At 59.5% G+C, this 18,164-nt stretch overlaps 1 protein-coding gene across 2 annotated transcripts in view; it reads left to right on the top strand.

The window, feature by feature from the left end:
- The window catches only part of GRB10 (growth factor receptor bound protein 10), a 155,841-nt gene that overhangs the window by 23,341 nt on the left and 114,336 nt on the right, over nt 1–18,164 (top strand). For both annotated transcript variants that reach the window (XM_038562607.1, XM_038562608.1), the window contains exon 2: nt 9,869–10,020. The gene's annotated coding sequence lies outside the window, so the exon portion shown is untranslated. The remainder of the gene's footprint in view (nt 1–9,868; nt 10,021–18,164) is intronic.

Genomic DNA, 18,164 nt, shown 5'->3' with positions numbered 1-18,164 from the left:
GCTCGGGGCCGCGCAGCCTCCGCCAGGAGCCCGCGTGCAGGGGACCGACCAGACCACAGGCAAAGGTGGGTGGTCTTGGCTCTGCGGCCTGGTTTTCTCCATCATGTCACACTTTTTCTTCGTAACATGTGTGATGCCAGATGTCAGCTCTCCGAATGTCCGGGTGGCAGGGGCTGCCGCACAGGGCGTTGCGTTCTCTCGCGTGCCCCCTGGAGATCAGTCAGATCCCACGGGTTCAGGGGCTCAGAACTGGGCCCAAACAGGCCCCCGCCCCAGACGCCAGCAGACTCCCCAGGCACCCCATGCTTCTGGCCAAAGGAGTGTAAATTGGGGGTTGTGACCCTCTTTTTAGGTTTGATCACTGCTGGAATGGCACAAGAATTCAGGAAGGCACTCTACTTAGGTTTGTCATAAAGGCTGCAACTTGGGGCCACCGGGTAGAAGAAGTAGGGGAAAGGAGATACGGGGGGGCCCCATGTTCTCTCCGGCTCAGCACCCCAAAGTGCTCACCCAGCTGGAGGCTGTAAGAACCCCATCCTTTATGGGTTTCTGTGGCCATCCCATTAGGTAGGCAAGATTCATCAGTTCATTAGCCACCGGTGAGTAGCTCTGTTTCGAGCCCCTCCCTTCCCTGAAGGTCACAAAGGTCAGGGCGCTGGAAGGTCCACGTCCTGACCACACCTGGTCTTTCTGGCAACCGACCAGCTCCCGTCCTGAAGGTATCCAGGGGTCCCAGCCACCTGCTGCAGTAGCATAGGGACCCTCATCACTCTGGAGGCTCCTTCTAGGAGTTGTGGGAGCCGTGGGCTGGGAACTGGAACAAGGACCAAATATTGTTGATGATGCCGCACAGGTGTCGCATGGCAAGCCACCCAGCACATCCGGGGTGTTGATAACTGGTCGGCTTGGGAAGTATGTGGGGGAGGCTGGGGACCTGACAAATATGTGATCTCTGTTGGCAAAGAAAAAGCGTTTCGGTTGTTGATGCAGGTGGCTTTGGTAAAGATGAAGGACAGGTTCCTTCTCAGGTCTCAACGCCAGCTCTCCTCCTGAGAGACCTGCGTCGTGAGGTGGCTTCGGCTCTTCCGGGCATTTGGCATCACAGTCATGAGGGTGATGGAATCCTATAATGATTTGGATTAACTCTAGTAATTTTTATAGGAGGTTTTTTTTTTTTTTTCTTTTTAAAGATTTACTTATTTTACAGAGAGAATGAGCAGGGGGAGGGGTGGAGGGAGAGGGAGAAAATCTCAAGCAGATTCCCTCCGGAATTCAGAGCCCATCACAGGGCTCCATCCCCAACCCCGAGATCATGACCTGAGCTCAGGAAACCAAGAGACAGTTTCTTGCCTGACTGCGCCATCCAGGTGCCCCTGTAGGGGACCCTTTGAAGGGACTCTGTTGGGACTGTTGTAATAGCTCAGACCACCAGGAGGAGGAAGGTTGACTGATGGAGTATGAAGTGTGGGTTTCCGGTTGGTGGAGCTGAGGTCTGGATTGGCTTTGCCGTGGACCGGCACTGTGTCCCCAAGACTACATTCGAGGAGCACTGGATGTTTTGAGGTGGGCTGCGTGCAGCATGGTTGCTGGAGACAGCCCTGCCCCAGCGGCCCTGGGGTTTGTGCTCCTCTGACTGTGGGACGGGCTCTCCTTTTTCCCTTTGTCTTTTTGCCAGTAGTGCAGGGACCAAACCTTCCCCAACAGGAGGAGGACCTGCTCTTGGGTCAAGGATGTGTGAATAGCTGGGATTCCTTGGAGACGTTAGCAGTTGTTTCGGGCTGTTCCCTACAGGGATTATCAGCAGCTGGGCGTCCCCCGCGAGACACCTGAGAACAAGTTCACTTGGGACGTGTTTCTACATGCGCATGCAGTTTTTAAAGAACTGACACAAGAGTGACTGGCCATGCCTGTCACAAGCTGCTTTTCTTCCCATGTTTTCCTTGTAGGGTGTTGACCAAGGTTTGGCTACGTTCCTGCATTTTGCATCGATTGCTGCAAGAAACAAGGTTAGGGGGATGCCAGGGAGGCTTGAGGGTTGAGCACTTGGCTTCGGCTCAGGGCATGACCCCGGGGTCCCAGGATTGAGTCCCACATCGGGCTCCCTGCAGGGAGCCTGCTTCTCCCTCTGCCTGTGTCTCTGCCTCTCTCTGGGTCTTTCATGAATAAATAAATAAAATCTTAAAAAAAAAATAAAAGAAACTAGGTTAGGGACCATATTCCGGATGGCTCTGTAGTTGACAGTGCCCATCAGGGTGGAGGATGTAGCGAGTACTCAGTAAATGTTGCTGAAGTAAATTAATGAAAAAGTCCTGACTTTGAGAACAAAGGTAAATACGTAGTGATGGTTAGAGAGGGTCACGCAGCCAGGGGTGCCTGCTGCGAGCTCCTGGGCTGACAAGAGCCTTAGGAGGGCATCCCGGGGAAAATCAAGTGTTGCTCCATGTACTGCCCGTTCCTGGACAGCCAGGTGTAAGCTGTAAGGTGAGGGGAGGTGACGCACCTGAGAGTGTCTGACACGCCTGCTTTGTCTGATATTTGGAAGGCAGAAGAGTTTCCTTTTTCTTTTTCTTTTTTTTTTTTTTTAAGATTTTACTTATTTATTAGAGCACATAGGCGTGAGCAGGGGAGGGCAGAGGACGAGGGAGAAGCAGGCTCCCCACTGAGCTGGGAGTCAGCGTGGGGCTCGACCCCAAGACCCCGGGATCATGACCTGAGCCCAAGGCAGATACTTCACCGACTGAGCCCTCTGGACACCGAAGCAGATTTTCTCACTCCCGACGCTGCCCTAGGAGCAGGTGTGTGAGGCCCTCCTGGCAGGATCAGGAGCCTGTGGTTCAGGAAGCACAGCAGGGTTTTGCCATTTGCTCGGCCCATCTCCCAGCCATGAGTCCCAGGCAGACAGCCGGGGTTGTGGGGAGGCCGACTCGGACCCCTGGCACATGACGAGGGAGTGGAGCGGTCAATGGGGAAGGGCAGGGAGATGGGGCGGGTGGCAAGAGGGTGAGCTCTGTGCTCATCACCCCATTGTCACCTTGCCCTGGGTCATGTCCATGAGCCGGAGGTGACTAGTCCATCGTGTCCTTCCAGGGTGGGCTTGCTGGGAGGTGGCAAGATCAGGTCGGAACATTCTTCGGGGCCTGGGGCCCGCTTTGGGCTTGGCCGCAGGGTTGTCAAGAGGCTCGCGGGGCTGCCACCCTGCAACTCTAGAGTAAACGAGGGGGCCTGCGGGCCGGCTGTGCCTGCCTGACCAGAACGTTCCGTGTGCTGCAGGGGCCTGGACCCTGTGTCCCGAGCAGATGACCGAGATCCTGCTCAGGGGGAGCATTTGGGCTGTGTGGGGTCGGGGTGCCTAGGTAGGTCTGCAATGGGCTCCCCCCCGCCCCCCCCAGCGGCATGTGGTGGGGCTGGCACTCCCAGTGTTAGAGCTGGGGCCGGCACTCCCAGTGTTAGAGCTGGGGCCTGTGCTCATCAGTGGACCTCAACTTCCCTCCTCTGGGGGGGCTCCCTGCCCAGTTTGCAGAGGGCACCTTCCCACTTTGTCCTCACCTAGTGAGGGGGAGGGGAGGAGGGGGAGGAGGAAGGGGGGAGGCGGGAGGGGGATAGAGGGGAGGAGCCGCTGGCGGCCAGGGCCAGGCAGGCCTGAGGAGGGCTCCATACAAGGACAGAGTTAAGACTCACTGAGGATTCATCCCGCTGGATTGGCTACAACCAACAAGAGGTGACTGGCTGTGAGCGCTGGTTGTGCGTGCTAGGAGGGGTGCTGGGGGGGGTGCGGGCTGCCGCACGGGGTGCTGGATGTGGGGAGGTGCTAGGTGGGGGGTGCTGGAGGAGGGTGCGGGGGTGCTGTGCAGGGTACGGGGGGAGGCTGCTGCACGGGGTGCCGTGCGGGGGTGCAGGGGGGTGGTGACGTGCGAGGTGCTGGGTGGGGTGCCGTGCGGGGGGCTGGGGGGTGATGTGGGGGATGCGGGGGGGTGGTGCTTCGCAGGGTGCCGGGCCAGCCTCCGGGCCCTCCGCGCGGCGTCTCCGTGGCCGGAGGCTCGATCCCCTGCCCTCTGGGACCCCGCATCCGCACCCGTCTGGTGCTTCATCCCCGGGACCAGGAAGCCCAGTGGGGCCCAGCAGGGCGCCCTGGTGAGCAAGGGGAAGGGGTGACCTGTCCTGGGCACGTGAGGCCGGCGGCTGGGGCGGGACGGGTGTCCACAGGCCCCGGTGCCCCTGCGGTCGGGCCGCGCGCCCTCTCCGCCAGCAGCCGCGTCCTCGCCTACTTTGCCCTTTCTCCTCTTGTTTCCTCACTTCCTGAGGGAAGAAGGGAAGCGCAGGAGGCAGGAAGGAAAAGAGAATAGAGGGGCAGGGTCCTCGGGCATTTCCAGAAGCTTCTGGGCTGCTCTGTTCACATGACTTGCCCGAAGCGCTTAATGGCCCCATTGTTGTCGCTGTAGGGCCGGGGCTCCTCTGGGCTTCCTGCAGGGGGAGGCAGGGTGCCGGGAGTCGGGCCGGGGCTCCGCGCGGAGGCGGCCGGGGGCAGAAGCGGGGCAGAAGCGGTGCTGTGCACTAGATGGTTCTCACCTGGGGCCTTCCTGTCCTGTCTGCAGGGGCGCGTGCAGGCCCCGCCGGCTCCCCCGGGCCTTGGGGGGCCCCCCTGCCGCCTGCGGGGACTGTCCTCTCCTGGGGCCTTCCTGCAGCTCCTCCTGGCCCGCACCTGCACCTTTGTCACTTTCCCTTGCACAAGAGCATCCCCTCCCTCCCTCCTCCCTCTCTCCTCCCCCTCTCAGTCCCCTCCTCCTCCCCCTCCCCTTCCTCCTCCTCATCCTCTCCCCTCCTCTCCCCCTCCTCCCTCTCCTCCCCTCCCCTTCGCCCCCCCTTGTCCTTGTCCTCCTCCCCCCCTTCTTCCCCCTCCTCCTCTCTCCTCTTCTCTCTCCTCTTCCTCTTCCCTCTCCTCCTCTTCTTCCCCCTTCTCCACATCCTCCCCTCCTCTCCCTTCTCTCCTCCCCTTCCTTGTTCTCCCCCTCTTCCCCCCCCTCCTCCCTCCTCCTCTTTTCTCTCCTCCTCCTCTTCTTTGTCCTCCTCCTCTTCCCTCCTCTCCTCCCCCTCTCCATCCTCCTCCCCTTCCTCCCCCTCTTCTTCGTCCTCTCCCTCCTGCCCCTCCTTCCCTTCTCCCCCCCATTCCTTCTTCTCCTCCCCCTCCTCCTCCTCCTACTCCTTGGCTTTTTTTCTTCTACCTCCACGTGGGTCAAGGCTGCCTCAGGCCAGGTCAAAAAGAAGCCATTTTGGGGGATTTGCACCATTTAATGCTTGCGTGAGGGAGCAGGAAGGTGTGGGAAGGGGCACCGGGCTGCGGCACAGCTGGACACAGCTGGACGTGTCTGCGGGACCAGAGGCGACCTGGCCGGGGGACTGGGGCTGAGCAGGGTCCGGGCAGGGAGGAGGGGGGAGGACACCCCAGCCGGCGGGCGGCAGCGTCTGAGCACCCGGAGGGGCCGGGGGGTGAGCCGAGCTGCAGGCCGGCGGGAGGCGGGGCCCCCAGGGGTGTCCGGTGGCATCGAAGCCCATCGCCAGCCTGAGAGGGGGCGTCCATCGGCAGCCTGAGAGGGGGCGTGGGCGCGGCAGGTGCTGGGGCCGCTGCGGGCGGGGTGGGCTGGCCGCCTGGCCTTGGCAGCGTGGGGGGCAGGAAGGCTGTGCGTCCCGTGCTCTGGGCGCTGCTGCAGGTGTGGGGTGGGGGGCTCCTGCCTGGTGCCACTGCAGGCCCCTCAGGCCCGGGAGTGGGGGCAGGACAGGTGCGTCGGGGTTCTTGACAGCTTTTTTTTTTCCCTCCCGATGCTTGTTGCTTGTCTTGCGATTTTGTAGAGCGGGCTTGTGGCCCAGAGGGAGTCGGGCGTTCCCTCCCGGCTTCCAGGAAGGCCTTCCTCGCGCGGGTTCATCACCGTCCGGTGCCTCCCCGGGTGTGCGGTGAGGGTCCCTCATCCGTCGGGAGCGGTGGGGTTTACTGAGCGCCTGTAGCCCCTTGTCCTGGATCTGGCGTTTCTTTCTTCCGTGGTGGCTGAGCTCCACCCAGGTGTGTTCCGTGCTCCGGAGCCTCCTGCAGGTGCCTGAGCCTGCCCTCCTGTCCCACTAGCCGAGCCCTGTCCGACCCTGTCCGACCTGCAGCCCACACCACTGCTCGGGGCCGTCCTGAATTTCCTCCGTAAATAGCACTGGCTTTTTATCTTTTTCTAGACCACTTTTACCTCTGGTTTCTGTTCTGTACCTCGCTGTATCATCTGAGGGTGACGACGGGGGTGGCTCCTGCTGTCTCCCTGGCCTGGCTGGCCCTCACCGTGAGGGTGAGGTTGCTGGTGCCTCCTTGTTCTGTGTTCTGCAGGCCACTTGGCTGCTGGACGCTTCTGGTAGGTCCTTTCATTAGGTCAAGAGCGTTTCTTCTATATTTCAACGATTTTATTTATTTATTCTTGAGGGACACAGAGAGAAGCAGAGACCCAGGCAGAGGGAGAAGCAAGCAGGCTCCATGCAGGAGCGGGATGTGGGACTCGATCCCAGGACCCCGGGGTCACACCCTGGGCTGACGGCAGGCGCTCAACCGCTGAGCCTCCCCTTAACTGTTTTCCTTTATACTTTACGAGGAGGTGAGGGTCATGCTCCCTTAATGCGCCGCAATCGCCACTCTCACGACGGGTCTTATGAGTTTTAGTGCAGTTAGATTGATGACAGCGCCTCATTTGCAAAACTAATTTTCATGTCTAAACCGATTACTTCGAAGAGCATCAAAATCTTCATGATGTTTCATCTTCCCACTTGGGAACTTTAGCAGGTTCCCATTAACCCCGGGTAGGGGTGGCGTTCTGTGGCTTATCAGGGCTGCCCTGCTGGTCTCGGGACTGAACCGACGCACGCATTTGCACGGGTGCATGTCCGCTGCTTGCCCGTCCTGCACTCGGTCCCCAGTCCCCGGGCGCGTGCGGGCGCTGACCCTGCCCCTCCCTGTTCTGCTGCCTGCAGCTGCAGTGAGAAGTGTCCTGCCTCTGTCTCGGGCCATGTCCAGGGAGGTCTCGGCTGGGGGTCCGGGTCGGCACCTCCGAGCAGCCTGTGGGCCTCCGGGAGCCCACGGGGTGAGCTGGTAGGATCGTTGGTTCTGGTGACCGTGGGGTCAGGAGCCGCGTTCTGGGCCCATTCGTACATCCTGAGCCCCTTTTGTTGGTCTCTGTTTGGAGGCCAGTGGGGGTGGGGTCCTCTGTCCTGGGCCATCGGGCCATCCTGCGGGGTCCCTGAGTGTCCGCCGGCGGATGGGCCACGGGGTCGCTGTTTCTCAATTTGTGTTTCTCAAGTCGCTGTCCCAGGTGGACTCCGACAACAGTTTGATATTGAATCTAATTTTTTTAAATTAAGGGCCTTCTGTCCCCTTCGACAAAGGCCTGCACTTTATTCCCGAGCCGTGTGGTTGCACACCCTGGACTTCCTGGTCCTGCAAGCTGGGATTCATGGAGTGTCTACACAGTTCCCGTCGGCTACTCTGAGTATTTCGTGTGGGAAGGCTACACCGAAGGGAAGGTTAATACTCCCTGTGGAATTTTTAGGCGATATCACAGATACTAAATAGGAATCAGGGGGACCTTTGTTGCTTTGGAAGTAAGTGACGACGTTTGTTTTCCGCCCGAGCTCACGTACGTAGGATTTCAGGTTCACGTTGTGTCTGGGAACCTGTAGGAGATGCGCGGTCGCGATGGGCGAAGGTGCGGAGTCCTGGGGGCTTGTGAGGCCTGTGGGGCCTGTGGGGCCTGAAGGCCCGGCCGGTGCGGGCAGCGCGAGCCCGCTGGTGCTGGCAGTCGTGGCCGTGGCCGTGGGCGAGCCATCGCGTGCGGCCCCCGGAGGCTCGGTGATGGCACGTTCTCTGCCTCCGGCTTGGTCCTGCTGCTGGTGAGGACGTACCTCTCGGTAGCGCTGCCTGTTCATGTTCAGAAATCATCCTGAGTGTGTCCCGTCTGCTAGAAAGTTCAAAATCCACTTTCTTAAAAATAGACCAAAAAAAAAAAAATCTCCAAAAACAAACAAAGGTTGATGTGGTGGCGAGCTTGACGAGCCACTGCATGTCATTTTTCTTCAGTTACAGATTAATCTGTGTTGCCGTCACGAAAGGCAAACCTCCCCGAGCACGTGTTGCAGAGTCAGAGGCGTTTGCGTGAAAGATGCATTTGGGAGTCATAGTGAGGCGCTGGAGCCTGCATCCAGGGGAGGAGGAATTTCCCTGGAAAAGATGGGAAATGCTCAGGATCTGGGGGGCAGGCGGGTTACGTGACCCAAGCCCACGTCCCCACATCCTGGCCTACAGTCATTTCCAAGACCCTGATAATTGACCAATCCTCTCTCCTCGCCTCCCTTTTTAAAAAAATTTTTGGTTAACTTAGCTGCTATAACTTAGAGACGTTTCACTTGACATAATTGCTCTAATCCTTTCAGTTTGCAAACTCCTCGAGGGGGTGAGAGCAAGTGCCCTTTGCATCGACAGGCGATATTCAGTGCGGGCAGGCACGTAGTTGCGTGTCCTGCATCCGAAGGTCGGTGTCCCTTGTGACTGCCAGCAGGCTTTACTGCTTGCAGACGGCTCATGTGCTTAGCAGCCGATAGCGGGGACCCGCCGGACGCATCGTAGGTAGTGGTACCTAGTATTTATCTCACGTTTACTGGTGCATGGGTCCTTTATAGGCATGAGCTCATTCCTCCCTTGTAACAACCCCGGATGGAGATGCCACCGTCATGTTGATTGTGGCACCGGGGACTCTGAGGCTCAGGACTCACCCTGTAGACACGGGTGGTGTCGGGAGATACCAGGCCCCGTCCCTCGCCCGTGTGCTCGCTCGGTGGGGGTTTTCTAGTAAGTTCCAGGTCCACGACTTCTTCCCTAGCAGGTCAGGGGCAGGGCAGGTTTTATTTGCACCGTTGAGGGGCCAGGAAAGGTTAGTTTCGGGATCTGCCCCCGTCGCAGGCAGTAGAGCGGCCCACACGCAGAGGTGGAGGCACGATGCCGACTCTCAGGGCTGCGCCCTTGCCCTGCGCTGTCTCCCCTCCAAGCCCCCAGGGTGCGTCTCGTGTGACCCATGGAGAGTCGGTGGCAGCAGGCCGTGGTGTGTTACAGCCCTCGGAGCGGTGGGAGCCGGGGTCAGGGATGCCCAGGTGATGAAAAACTCCCCTCCAGCCGGGCCGGGGCTGGTCTCGGTCCTCGCACTGTCCTTGAGGCTGGCACGGTCCTGCTCATCCCTCCAGAGAGATGAGTCGCGTGAAGGAATCAAAGCGAGGGGCCAGGTTCCAAGGGCAGGTCCACCTGCTGCCGCCCCACCTGCACGGTGTGGGTGCAGCACTCATCGGAGCCTTCCTGCCCCAGGGGTGGGTACCTGGGCTGAGACGGACGCGTCCGAGGGCTGGGGGGAGGGTTGTAATCTCCGAGGGCCTGGGAAGGATGCGGGCTTTGATCCAGACTCCTGGCATGAGTTCCAGGCAAACTTGGCCTTGCAGGAGGGGCCAGGTCTGCGCATCCCGTGCCCTGCCTGCCCCAGGGGCTCACATGCTGGGGGGGTGGGGTGGGGTGGGGCGGGAAGCCTGCAGAGTGAGGCCGGGGCCCCCGAGCTGCCTCCCTTGCCCCGATGGTCTCTGCGGTCAGTTGACATGGCAACTAGAAGTCTCCTCCTCGATTTCTTTCTCCTTCTGCTCTTTGAAGAATTTTTTATATTAAGTATCTTTGGAAAAAAAAACAAAAAAAAAAACAAACAAAAAATACCCACTCCACGTGTCTGGTTTGAAACATTTTAGTCTTGGGTGCAGAGTGGAAAATGCACGTTTGCACGGGTTCAACGCGAGCAGTGACGGCCTCTTTGACTTTCAGCTTTGGAGCCGAGCACCATGCTGAGCCGGAGCCGGGAGCCGAGGGGAGCGGGGGCCCCGTGACCGTGACTGGCAGCTGGTTCTCACCCGGGTCCTCTTGGTCGAGCCAAGGCAGCTGCCCAACCCACAGAGCCCGGGCACAGCCCCTGACAGGTAAGGTCTGTTGTTTTTTTCCAGTTGGTAGGATTCACCCTTAGTAGGAGAATCCTGTTAACTGTCATGAAGTGCATGCGTCCCGCCAGGGGCATGACAATGGGTCCTTTATTCTGGTGTCTCTGCAGGGAGTCTGTGCACCTGCCTCTCCGGGCCCCCTGCTCCCCTTTGCTCCCTGAGCCCAGGTGGGTGGCCCGAGGCACGGGCTCGCTGGGCCTCGTCGGGCTCTGCAGACTACCCTCGTGCCTATTGTATGGGCCTCTCCCTCCGCAGGCCCCTTGGTGTCCCGTTCGGGGGGTGATGATACCTCCGGGTTGTTCGGAGAGGTGCAGAGGAGCCCCTGGAAGCTGGCAGCTGCGCCATCTGGTAATGGTCCAGGACGCCAGGGGGGTTGGTGCTTGACTCGGCCTTTGTTTGCCAGCAGCGCTTGTGCCAGTGTGCCCCGCCTTTGTGCTGATATCGGGGTGCCCGTAAATAAGGAAGGTCTGGGGCAGGTGTTGGCACCTCCTCCCCTTCTCCTTTGTCCTGGCTGCTGGGGTGTGGGGTTCTTATCATGCTCGCCGTGGGCCTGAGATTAGTGGGGGACCTGAGCCTGCAGCAGGTGTCCACCCGATGCACCTGCAAGAGCCTTTGCCCCCAGGGAGGGCAGTGGGGGCCATAGAAGCTGGGGCTGCGTGACTAAGGCCCCAAGGGCGGCTTGAACAACGGGCGTGTGTGTTGGCACGGCTCTGGAGGCCAGAACCCACGTCCGTCAGGTGTCAGCGGTTGGTCCTTCGAAAGCCTGTCCCGTTGGCGTGTGGCGAGCCGGCCACCTTCTCCTGTCCTGGTGTGGTCTTCCTTCCGCGCGTCCGTGTCCTAATCTCTCTTCCTTAGAAGGACACGAGTCCTCTTGGATGAAGGCCCTCCTATGACCTCATTTGACCTTAATCTCCCCTTTAAAGATCCTTTTTCCGAATCCAGAACCTTCTGAGGCTCTGGGGTTAGGGCTTCGTCTTGGGAACACCTGGGTTTAGCCCTTACAGATGGGACCCAGGGCCGAGGAATTGGGGTCCACGGCCCTCGGGACAAGGTGCTGGGCTTTTATCCCAGTTTGCCTCCTTCCGTGACCCTTGACTATACGATGCAGAACAGGAGGGTCTTAATCCCTTGAAGAACTGGGTTTATGCCCCAGACCTTTCCGAGCGTCACCCTCGTGTTAGATGCCGAATGACATTTTACACGTCCCGTTCCAGACTCAAAAGGTACACGTTTTCTCTCTACCCCTCGGACTCTTCCTCTGCCCCTTGTCGTGTCATGTCCACCTTGTATGGGACTGGAAGTCTCCACATTGGCTCTTGGACCTTTCTGTCCACAATCTTTGTTTTTTAAGATTCATTTATGTATTTGAGAGAGAGCGAGGACGTGAGTCGGGAGGGGCAGAGGCAGAGGGAGACGCAAACGCCCCGCTGAGCAGGGAGCCCGATGCAGGACTGGATCCCAGGACTCTGGGATCACGACCTGAGCTGAAATCAGGAGTCAGACATGTAACCGACTGAGCCCCCCAGGCGCCTCTGTGTCCATAATCTTTTATTCATGCAGGGTGGTTGAGTTTTTTTGTTTTTTTTTTTTAAGATTTTTTTTTTTCTTTTTTTTTTTAATTCATGAGATACAGAGAGAGAGAGGCAGAGACACAGGCAGGGGGAGAAGCAGGCTCCGTGCAGGGAGCCCGATGCGGGACTCGATCCCAGAACCCCGGGCTCACACCCTAGGCCGAAGGCAGGCGCTCACCGCTGAGCCCCCCAGGCATCCTGGTGGTTGAGTTTTAGGACAAGGGCTAGAGGTTGATTATGGGCTCCTTATGAGGTGCAGTCACAGGGTGCAGATGCTCGTCAGAATCCAGTCGACCCCGATGGAAGCTCGGTGTGTGTGTGTCAAGGGAGGCGGGTGGCTTAAAGATCCTCCGCGCCGGAGTCCATTGGGAGAATTTGGGGTCTGAGCGTTAGGTGGGTGACACCCGGTCAGTCCCCTGTTGCACGCTGTGGCTTTAGCTGCGCCGCTGTTCTCTGCTCCAGAACCCCCGGCGCCCCTTCTCTGCTGCTGCACCATTCGGGCCGGGCAGCATCTGACTGGTACTCGGGGAGCCCCGGTGCCCCAATGTAGGCGGAGCGCAGCGCATCTGCAAGACCAGGGTTTCCCGGGAGACCTGCGAACCCATTAAAATGTCAGGTACATATGGGCTGTGAGAGCTTCGGGGACTGGAGCGCTTACGTGCACGGAAGCAGGCGTCGTGTGTTGACACCCCGTGGTTCTGAGCAGCGTTAGCTTGGACAAAGCACGCCCGCGGGGGAACGTGGCCAATGCGGAGCTCACGTGGAGTCTCGGGGGTCCCGGCCCCGCTGCCTCGGACGGGGCGTGAACTCGCGGCACCTCGACAGCTCTCGGCTTGTAGTGGAGCGGTACCGGCCCTGTCCTTGGATGTAGGAGCAGGTGGGGAGGGAGATGGCACAGGGAGTGTGTGCTGCGGGGACCATGAGGCCCGACGGTGGGGACATGAGCGGTGGACGCACGGATCACCAGGCGTGTCGTGCTCCGGCTGCCCGGTCTCTGCTGACTCTGTGCACGGACGCGATTGCTCTTCACGACGCCCGTCCTCGGGGGCAGATACAGCTTGTCCCCCTTTTGCGGATGCAGACGCCCAGGTGTAGGGAACGTGGGTTTCTCCACGTTATTCAGTGATCACCTGTTCGTGAGTTCGCCTGCCACTGACACAAGTTTGTGACCCTGAGTCAGTGTCACGGCACTTTGCTGGTCACTTGGGTCCCACCATGTCCACTGCCCGACACGCACGCTCCCAGACGAGGACTGGGCGGAGCTGTGCTTCCCTGTTGCAGCTCCGACCCTAAACACGTGTCCTTTTTTGCAGTGTCCCTGGTGCAACACTTCGGTCTTTTCTCTAGTAAGGTTGCTGCTCACACGGGCCCCAAAGCGTAGAGCTGATGCTCCTGAGCTCAGGGAGGCCGTCACGTGCTCATAGAGACGTTACTCGTGCCAGGTCAGCTTCGCTCCGGCGTGAGCTCGGTGTCTGGGTCGGCGGTGTCCGCTACGTCAGCTGTCTGGACAGAAGCTCACGGGACGTATCGATCGATGCCTGAAGTGTCTGCAGGCTTACAGGAACCCCTCTGTTCCCATCCCGGGGCCCAGGTGAAGGCACGGTGTGTGCTACCGCACGGAACAAGAGACAAGACTGGGCTTGCTCCTGGCCACCCCCGAATCCCCAGATAGCCCCTTCTCCCCCAGAGTGTTGGCTCGTTAAAAAAAAGAAAAAAAAGTATAATTGAAGTGCAGTAGAGCTGCCTGTGCCTCAAACGTATAGTGTGACGAGTCTCGATGTGACTATAGGCCCGTGAATGAAGCCTTCACCGCGGTCGGGGCGACGGGTGTCCTCTTTGCCAGCCTTCCCTCCCATCCTCTCCCCGATCTGTTTTTCGGTCTCTCCAGATGAGTTCGCTTTTTTAAAATTTTTTTTTAGAAGATTTTATTTATCCAAGAGAGACCAGAGAGAGAGAGAGAGGCAGAGACCCAGGCAGAGGGAGAAGCAGGCTCCATGCAGGGAGCCCGATGTGGGACTCGATCCTGGGACCCCAGGATCATGCCCTGGGCTGAAGGCAGACATTCAACCGCTGAGCCCCCACCCTCCCCCCAAGCCGTCCCAAGTTTGCATTTTCTCATTGTTGCATAAAGGAACTAACTTCATTTGGCCTCTTTCCACCCCCGTGATAGTTCTGAGATGCATCTGTGGCGGGGCGTGCAGCGGAGGCTTCTCCTCTCCGTCGCCAAGCGCTGTCCCTGGGTGGCTCCATCCCGGTCCCCGTCCCCATCGGCTTACCCCCCGCCTGCAGACAGACAGTGTTTGCGGGGCCTGTTGTGTCGCCACGGCAGGCTGGAGAGTGGGTTGGCCGCCCGGGGCTGCGCAGGGCAGGGCTGCAGCCGGGGGCCCCGGGAGAGTTGCGCGGGCAGTGTGGGGATGGCGGGGTTCATTCCTGTCATCTGGTGCGCGGGGCGGCCGCCCACTGGGGGTGCCCTTGCCTTACCTACCTTGCCCGTGTCTCCGCGGGCTGAAGGTGGCGCCCGGAGCGCAGGTGCCTTGTCCTCAGGCAGCCGAGATGCATCTGGAAGGCCCGTCCCTGCGGTCGGCAGTGGCTGCTCCCGGGGCCGCGTGGCTAGTCATCCAGGCTGGCTCCTGCCTGTCCTCCTGTCCATGGGCCGCGTCCGGAGGCTGGGGCTCGTGCGTCTCAGTGACAGAAAGACCTGGTGCTTCCGGCGTCGGCTCGGGGCCTGGCTGGACCGCCGGGACGCTGGGCGGCCGTCGTAGCCGAGCTAGGGGTGAGCGTGGCGCCGGGTTTCCCCGCTGTTGGCTCTTGAGCCTCAGGGCTGCATGCTGACCTCTTCCAGATGCCTCAGCCCCAGTGAGGCTTGGCAGGGTCCCCGGGTTTGCAGCCGGGGATCTTCTTCCAACAGAAGCGTTCAACAGGGTGGCGCTCAGACGGAAGCCTGGAAGGAGGACCCTGGAGGCCTTCACGTGTGCACCTGCTCAGGTGCAGAGAGGCGAGAGGCAGCGAGGACACCCAGGTCACCCTTGGTCCTCGGTCCTTCCCCCACATGGAAGCCCATGGAGCCTCGGAGCAGCTTTGCCCCATGAGCGCACCTGCCACGAGGCAGCCTGTGGCCGTGTCGGGAGTCGTGCAGAGGGCGTCCTGCTGCGGGGCTCAGCCCGGGGTCGCAGAGGCAGCCCCTTCCCCACGCCGGGCTCCCGCGTGCTCCTGCCCGGGATCCGCAGGCTGCGGGCTCCAGCCGTCCTCAGCACATTTCCGTCTGGCCTGTCGGAGGCCGGGTGCCTGGGACGCTGCAGGCGGGGGCAGCCGGGCTGGCGGGATGCTCCAGAACCTCCCGAGGGAGAGGAGGGTCCGTCCCCCTGGAGTTGCAGCCTCAGTGAAGGAGGATGGAGAGACGTCACGGGGGTGCTCGCTGCTCGACGGCTCCCGCTCTCAGAGGCCGCAGGGCTTGGGCCGGGATGGGCGGGGGGGCACGGAGGACGGTGGCGCTCCAGTCCTGCCACAGCTTCTCCTGATGGGCGACTCGGTGTCTGAGGATCCGGGGGGCGGACGGCAGGGCGGGGGGTGACCCACGGGGCTGGTCCACCCGGACGCATCGCTTCCGGAGTTACTGCAGCTTTTAGAACCCGGAGGGACAAGTGTTCCCCAAATGACACACTCTGCAAATCGAAAAGCTCCCGGTGGTTACTTACTGGGCCCCTGATAGTGTCGGACGAGCGTGGCCCGCGTGGATACCCATCGGTCTCTTTTTTATGCAGAAGAAATTCAAATTCAATTGTGTGTTACAATTACACGTGCATGGAAATCTGAGTCTCATGGGATTATCATGTTTGTAAACTTCCAGAACTTTGGAGTCGGGAGGGTTTTGGCATCATCTAGTTGGTAGAGAACCATTTTGACGTTCTTTCACGGAGGAAGCAAAAGTTCCTAAAAAATAGGCATTTTGAAGTTATGCATCTTCCAAAAATCAGTCAGGACTTCCATGATGGTCTGGAAAGAAATGCCTTAGTAGCTTTTTTCCCTTTTTTTTGAGGGGTGGCCTCTCCCTGTCCGTGAGACCGGAGCTGTTGTCCCGCGGAGTCTGTGGCCGAGCGGATGTCCCCGTGTTGTTAGAGGACCAGCTTCCCTCCCCTGAGGGCTCTAGTCCCCAAGCCCCCATCCCTGCCATGCAGACCTGTTGCCTAAAGCCCGAATGTTGAGGGTCCGGAGCACGTAGGTCGTGACCTCACCCCGTGTCAGGCAGGCCAGGCCTTTAACTTAGGTGGCCCTGTCTCCCCCCGACCCAGCGGGGGACAGGTACCCCGTGTCACCCCCATCCAGGGGTTTGGGTTTTTCAGGTGTGGGGAGACAGGGCGGGCCCTGCAGGCTGCTTTTGGTGGCCGCAGTCGCCCCATTCAGCATCCGAAGAACTGGGTGTCTGTGGTTCCTGGGGCCCGGTCGTGGTTGTCTTGTGACCTAACCAGGTGCCCGCCTCTCTTCTTTGGAATCCTGGTCCTCAGAATATGAGAAAAGGCACGGCCTCGGGGCACCTGGGCGCCTGGGTGGCTCTTGATTTGGGCTCAGGGTTGTGAGGTCGGGCCCCATGTGGGGCTGTGCTCTGGGTGTGGAGCCAGCTTGAGATCCCCTCTCTCCCTTTCCTCTGCCCCTCCCCTCTTGTGTGCCAGGACCCCCCCCCCCCCAAAAAAAAAGAGAGAAAAAAAGAAGACTGATTCTCCGCAGAGCTTGTCACCTCCTCCCCCAGAGGGGTCGGCCTCTTTCCCTCAGTGGTGAGGGATGTAAGTCCTACCCAGGACTGAACGTCGTGATTATTCATCAGAAAAGACTTAGTTTCAGTTCAAGCTGATGTAGCTAAAGTGAAGGTGTTTGGGTGGTTTTGAGACGTTGTCAGAGCCTCCTGAGCCAAAACTGTGTCGGGGGCCTGGGTGGCTCAGGTAGTTAAGCATCGGAGCCTTCATCTCAGCTCAGGACTTGACCTCAGGGTCGTGAGTTCAAGTCCCACGTCGGGCTCCATGCTGGATGTGGAGCCTGAAGAGAGAGAGATCCAAATTTGATGCTTCTGCGAACCTGCTAGCCTCCCAGCCCTGGTGGCCCTGTGGGGTGTCTGTTTATGACATTTTTTGACATTTGACTTATTTATGACATTTATGTGGATTGGAACTGTCAGAAACATCCGAACCCGGGATGCAGGCCGCGGATGCAGCTCGCCATCCCAGCGCCGTGAGCGGTGGCGTCGTAGGCGAGGTTCCGGGCCCTTCTCTGACACGTGCCGCAGGACTGAGCTTCGCCCCAGGGAGCGAGCGGAAGCAGGGCTCACTCTCCTGACCTGGAGCCCATGCGCATCTGATGCGAGAGCACCCAGGAGACGGGTTTACTTTGCCGATTTCACCGGCAATCCTGGGAAAGCTCTGGAAGGCAGAGCAGCCTTAATGCTTTTGAGACTTAAACCCGGTGATCATACTCAGTTTTCAAATACAGAATTCCCGCATTTGGCACAAAACGTAACAGCTCCATCTGCCTTCGGCTCAGGGTGTGATCCCAAGGTCCTGGGATCGAGTCCCGCATCGGACTCCTGCATGGAGCCTGCTTCTCCCTCTGCCTGTGTCTCTGCCTCTCTCTCTGTGTGTCTCTTATGAATAAATAAAATCTTAAAAAAAAAAAAGAAACTTAACAGCTCCAAAGCATTTTTCGTGAGAAATAAGCGCCCCCCCCCCCCCCCCAAGTGTCCTGGGCGTCACTTGCCAGTGGCGGGTCTGCAGTCGTAACGACCTGCAGGAAGCAGCCTGTGTGCGGGTTAGCCGGGTTAGTAGCACCACGTCACCCCCGTGGGGCTGCCGGGGTCAGGGAACCCACACCCCTCCTCCAGAGCCCCGGGGACCAGCGTTCTTACAGCTTCGGCCCTGGACCTGGGGGCTGACAGGGAAGGGAGGAGGCTGTGGGCCTTTTGCGAGGTCCCCGACGGACTGAGATGACGCGGGTCCGGGGCCGCCCATCCTCAGTACGTCATGCTTCCCTAGAGGTCTCCGGCTGCAGATTCCCGAGCTCTCTTTAGCTGCAAGGTCCCCGTCAGTGACGTGAGCTTCGTCGTACAAATAAGGGCCACGCTTTGAGGTGTTGGTCAGAAGGACTTGTGTCTGTGTCTGTTCTGTAAAGTGTCTAAATCCGAGCACAATTTTGCAGACCTTGCTTAATTTTTCTGACAAGATCCGAGTCACTTTCCCGACGATTACAGAACCGGATTTGCAGGCAGTCAAGGCAAATCCGAGGGGTTTCAGTGGTGTTGACGCCACCCATTCGCCCATGAAGGCAGAGGGAGAAGCAGGACTTGATCCCGGGACCCCAGGATCATGACCTGAGCCCGAGGCAGACGCTCCACCCCTGAGCCACCCAGGGGCCCCTAATCCAGCTTACGATTACAGTGGCTTTCTTCTCCGTGCTGTCCCCCAGTCACGCCAGGTGGGATGCCCTTCTCTGCAGGAGCACCTGACCTCTTCTTGGCGAGGTCCCGCGTTTACCGTGCAGCCCTGACCGGTCACCCATCCATCATCTCAGCGC

The sequence above is a fragment of the Canis lupus genome, chromosome 18 (genome assembly GCF_011100685.1).
Source record: "Canis lupus familiaris isolate Mischka breed German Shepherd chromosome 18, alternate assembly UU_Cfam_GSD_1.0, whole genome shotgun sequence".
NCBI classification, from domain to species: domain Eukaryota; kingdom Metazoa; phylum Chordata; class Mammalia; order Carnivora; family Canidae; genus Canis; species Canis lupus.
Note: the sequence above shows the minus strand (reverse complement) of the source record. Positions and strands in the feature narration are given on the sequence as shown.